We start from the raw sequence: 6,134 nt of genomic DNA, 5'->3' as shown, positions 1-6,134 counted from the left end.
TTAAGAAAAAAAAATGATCATATCATAGGGAACATGTGTACTAAGTTTCAAGTTGATTGGACTTCAACTTCATCAAAAACTACCTTGACCAAAAACAACTTCATCAAAAACTACCTTGACCAAAAACTTTAACCTGATGCGGGACAGATGGACGAATGGACGGACAGACTGTTACGGCCAGAAATCGCCTTTAAATTGTAGCCAACAAAAGACACAAAATCAATAGTAAAATTTAACAATATTTATTATACAAAAGTTTACAAGAAGTATTACACAAATATTAATGTCAACTTTACTGTCAAAATATGAGTCCAATCTTTTATCTTTATCTGTATCAGGAAATCTTCTAGGAATCCAATCTGAATATTACGTTCACTACTTAGGTCAAAATCCAGTATGATGTTATTTGTAGAATTAAAGTTTCAATCCAAATTGCTGTGAATATTAAAGTCTATCGATGTCTAAGTCTAAGTCCAATAGTAAGAGTTTAACTTTAGTGTCTGTATATATATATATATATAGTTGTCATGGAAGATTCTAGAACAGTCTATAATGGAACATCCTAGAAAGTTACAACGGAAGTTTCTAGTAAAATGTAGAAGTTTATATAACGCATCTTTTATTAGGATCATTCTGGAAAGTTCCAATCATTCTGTAATTGTTCCAGTGATTTCTAAACTGCACAGTTCTAAGATTATTCTGTAAACAACTATCAGGCCACACAACACAAATCAGGCCAAAATAAATAAATACAATAATTACAATATCATAACACAGACGCACAGACCAGAAAACATAATGCCCATAAAGGGGCATAAAAACAGTGTTTCATTGTTCAACATCTTTCTTATCATCACAGTAAAAAACATAATGTTTATCAAATCATGTTTAATTTCATGTTGCTTAATGTCACTATAACAAGTTATGACTATTAAGAAGAAGTCAAAGCAAAGATAGGCTGAAATTGGGACAAACATTTTGGTTTACAGATGAGCCATTTGTCCAAACTTCAATAAATTATGCTAATATGTCACATGGAACTTGGAATGCGGTATGGGCTTTGCTCATTGTTGAAGGCTGTATGGTGACCTATAGTTGTTAATTTCTGTGCCATTTTTATACGCCCGTCGTCTTTTAGACGGGACATATTATGGTATACCGTTGTCCGTCCGTCCGTCCGTCTGTCTGTCTGTCCGTCCGTCCGTCGTCCACACTTCAGACAATAACTCAAAAACACTTTCACCAATTTCCATGAAACTTAAGTGAATTGTTTATATCTATTGACGTAAGCTCCCTTTCGTTTTTTTTTAATTTCAGATTTTAAGTTTTGGATTTATGGGGCTTTATTCATAAAAAAGGGGGGATTTTCAACACTTCGGACAATAACTCAAAAAGGCTTTCACCAATGTCCATGAAACTTTGGTGAATTGTTTATATCTATTGATGTAAGCTCCCTTTCAATTTTTATAAATTTCAGATTTTAAGTTTTGGATTTATAGGGCTTTATTCATAAAAAAAAAGGGGGATTTTCAACACTTCGGACAATAACTCAAAAAGGCTTTCACCAATGTCCATGAAACTTTGGTGAATTGTTTATATCTATTGATGTAAGCTCCCTTTCAATAAATTTCAGATTTTAAGTTTTGGATTTATGGGGCTTTATTCATAAAAAAAGGGTGATTTTCAACACTTCGGACAATAACTCAAAAAGGCCTTCACCAATGTCCATGAAACTTTGGTGAATTGTTTATATCTATTGATGTAAGCTCCCTTTCAATTTTTATAAATTTCAGATTTTACTTTTCCGTGTTATGAATTTTTATGCTTAAAAAGGGGGGGATTTTCCAATTTTGGGACAATAACTAACACTTTCACAAAATTTTATGCAACTTTGATAAATTGTTTATATCTATTGACATAAATTTTAGATTTTACGTTTTCTTAAGTAATGAATTTTTATACTTAAAAAGGGGGGATTTTATGAAACTTTGGTGAATATATTAATGTAGCATCCCTTTTGATTTGTATATATATTTCTAGTTGATCATATAAATTCATTTAAAGCATAAAAGACAAGTTAAAAGAGCAACGGGCGTATCATGCGCTAAAGCGCAGCCCTTTATTGTCTCTTGTCTCATTGGCAATCATACCACATCTTATTATTTTTATATATAAGAGCAAAATAATGTACTTCTTAAAAACATATGCCGTTTGGGTCAAGTTTCTTTCTGACATATGTTCTTTTTTCCTTGACCTTATGTTCATGGTACAATGAACCCTTAAAATTATAAATATTACAAGATTTCTTCAGATATGATGAGCAAAAGGAAAGCTATATTTGGTATATAGACTCATTGCAAGGTATATATGTCTGGTAGAAAGGGTCAACTTACTTTGAACTCTTTTGATTGTTGTTCCCATTTCTCCTTCTTTGCTAGGCAAGGATTACAATCCAGTCTACCTCCTCTCCACCCTAATGGCGGATTAAGATTAAGTGCTTTTTGAGATGTTCACATGTAAATGTAGAATACATAAATAAGCAATTGCCACATGCTGATTCTGCAGCAATTTCTGTCACTCAAAGATTTTAGTGACATTTTAAAATTTATTTATGAACTAAATGGAAGTTCCTAGGTAAGTTTCTAGCACATATGTTGGAATGTCAACTCATTGGCGGATCGGGGGGGGGGGGGGGGGGGGGGTTGGTTCCGGGGGTTGGAACCCCCCTTTTTTTGGGACGATCAATGCATTTGAATGGGAACATATAGTTGGAACCCCCGGTTTGTCCTGGGTTGGGAACCCCCCCTTTTTTAGCTCACCTGGCCCAAAGGGCCAAGTGAGCTTTTCTCATCACTTGGCATCCGTCGTCGTTAACATTTTACATTTTGAACTTCTTCTAGAGAACCACTGAATGGAATGAAACCAAACATGGCATGGATGTTCCTTATGAGGTGCTGACCAAGTGTTGTTACTTTGTAGCAGATCCATCATCCAAGATGGCCACCAGCGGGGGACTTAGTTTAACATAGGACCCTATGGGAAATGCATACAAATGACTTCTTTTAGAGAACCACTGAATGGAATGAAACCAAACATAGCATGAATGTTCCTTATGAGGAGCTGACCAAGTGTTGTTACTTTGTAGCCAATCCATCAACCAAGATGGCCGCCAGTGGGGGACTTAGTTTAACATAGGACCCTACGGGAAATGCATACAAATGACTTCTTTTAGAGAACCACTGATTGGAATGAATCCAAACATAGTATGAATGTTCCTTATGAGGTGATGACCAAGTGTTGTAACTTTATAGCCGATCCATCATCTAATATGGCCGCCAGCGGGGGACTCAGTTTAACATAGGACCCTATGGGAAATGCATACGAATGACTTCTTTTAGAGAACCACTGAATGGAATGAAACCAAACATGGCATGAATGTTCCTTATGAGGTGCTGACCAAATGTTGTTACTTTGTAGCCGATCCATCATCCAAGATGGCCGCCAGCTGGGTACTTAGTTTAACATAGGACCCTATGGGAAATGCATACAAATGACTTCTTTTAGAGAATCACTGAATGGAATGAAACCAAACATAGCATGAATGTTCCTTATGAAGAGCTAACCAAGTGTTGTTACTTTGTAGCCGATCCATCATCCAAGATGGCCGCCAGTGGGGGGACTTAGTTTAACATTGGACCCTATTGGAAATTCATACAAATGACTTCTTTCAGAGAACCACTGAATGGAATGAAACCAAACATAGTGTGAATGTTCCTTATGAGGTGATGACCAAGTGTTGTAACTTTGTAGCCGATTCATCATCTAATATGGCCGCCAGCGTGGGACTTAGTTTAACATAGGACCCTATGGGAAATACATACAAATGACTTCTTTTAGAGAACCACTGAATGGAATGAAACCAAACATAGTGTGAATGTTCCTTATGAGGTGCTGACCAAGTGTTGTTACTTTGTAGCCGATCCAACATCCAAGATGGCCGCCAGTGGGGTGACCTAGTTTAACATAGGCCCTATTGGAAATGCATACAAAAGTGAATGAAATCAAACATAGCGTAAGGACTAAGGACATATATGTGAACAACTACATGTGAATGGTAATAGACTATTCTTCATCCATACCATACAGTTATTTTGAAAATCCTTTGCAATCAAACTATTCCAACATGGTTCATTTGATAAACATAAAACTTGGTTGAATATCAATAAATCATGGTGTTAATATATGAATGTGAGTTGAATGGTCCGACTTATTGTGCTTTCAGAGTTGTGTCCCTTTTCACTTATAAATTATGGTCTTGTTAAGCACACAGATGGCTTCATCTGAGTGCACTTCTCTGTCAGTGCTCATTGGGCCATTCCAGTTAATTTCTGACAGGTGGGGATGGATGGTGAGAATTTTGTTTATACGTATCAGAAAAAAACATCATGAAAAACTACCTATCAGATCTAAGAATTAAGACCTATCAGATATAGAGTTTCTGTTCATATTGGGTGGATGAGCTTTCATGGGAAAAAATGACCTATCAGAATTTTCTACTGCAAGGATTGTACCCATCAGAATTTTAAATACAATACCAGATAATGCATTATACGTAACTGTCTACATTCAAAAGCACCCCTAAGATCTGACATAGGCATTTTTGTAACCCCTAAGATGTAATTATTTTAAATTATTTACTGCTGCAAGACCCTCAGAAGTTTTTTGCATATAAGTGTACGTGTCAGATGAAAAACCTCAAATTTTCACCCCTAAGATGTATAAATTTTACACCCCTCAGAAAGGACCATCCAACCCCCTTTAGCAGATATTAACTGGAATGGCCCATTTCATCTCATGCAAATGAAACTAGTATGTAAATTGTTAGATTCCATTGGACACAATCACATAACTTTTAACTAGGTAGTAGGTCACTGTGAATTAAATTTCTCATGTTTGAATGAATTTAATAAAATCTGTTTTATTATATTTTATTCAAATAATTATACAAAGTAATATAAATCTGAAGTAAAATCATTCATGAATATTACAATGCATATATAACAGTCCTTAACTATTTTATTCTGTAATTATGTAACCAAAAAACATTTGTTGTATCAGACTGAAGTTTGCTAAAATTTAAACAATAAATGCAATAGAGTTCCTGTATTTTATATGCTTTTTTTAAGTCAGACTGCTAGTTAAATGATTTTTAACATCAGTATCTATAATTGTTTTATTTCACAGCAAGTCAGTTTTATTGGCAGAAAAAAACATGAGTATTTGACAAATATGTCACTCGTGTCTCAATATCTAAATAGAATATAAAAAGTTTATAAGAATATTAAAAGTATTCTGAAACATTTATTTTTATCATCAAAGGATCAACCTTTGTGAATAATTGAAACTCATGGCAGAGAACTATCAGATTATTTCTATAGCGAGTTATCGAGACTTGTAATGCCATTAGTATTGCCCCTTAAGGACTAATGTAAACAATCTTATAAATATGAAATCTGTATAGAACTTACTGTAATAACAAATAAAATGTAGACTATTTCAAAAGTGTGGTGAGATAACTCTCTGTAAAATAGTTGAGTAAACTTTATATTGAGAGTTATATGCCGATAATAAATATGCTGTAGTCTTATCATCCAAATGGATCAGATGAAATAATGTTCCAGCTTTTTTTTTATGAGTAATCAGTTCAAAATCTAAAGTCACTAAAGCAATCAAACATCTGACACATAAAAAAAAATAATATTTTCTTGCACTTAAAAGTACTTTAACAGAATGATGATCAACTAAATCCAAGATACTAAAAGAAAATGTTTTAGAAAGGCTCAAAGTGAATAAAATATAACAGTTTTTAACTGATTTTGAATCTAAAAAAAAAAAAAAAAATCCAAAATGAACCAGAACATTTTTTTGTCGGACACATCTTTGCTTATATATCATATATTGCATAAGCTTAAATATTATATTTTTACTGGTTCCCTGATATTTACTTGCATATTCACCAGCTGTAAAAAACAATGTATTATTTGAACTTTGAGAAATAATAAGTATTTAAAATAAGACCATTAATGATCATTGATTGTGATTCAAGAGAAGTACCAAGTATGACATAAAGCTAA

The sequence above is a fragment of the Mytilus galloprovincialis genome, chromosome 6 (assembly GCF_965363235.1).
Source record: "Mytilus galloprovincialis chromosome 6, xbMytGall1.hap1.1, whole genome shotgun sequence".
NCBI lineage: Eukaryota > Metazoa > Mollusca > Bivalvia > Mytilida > Mytilidae > Mytilus > Mytilus galloprovincialis.
The sequence above is the reverse complement of the archived record's forward strand: the minus strand, read 5'-3'. Positions refer to the sequence as shown.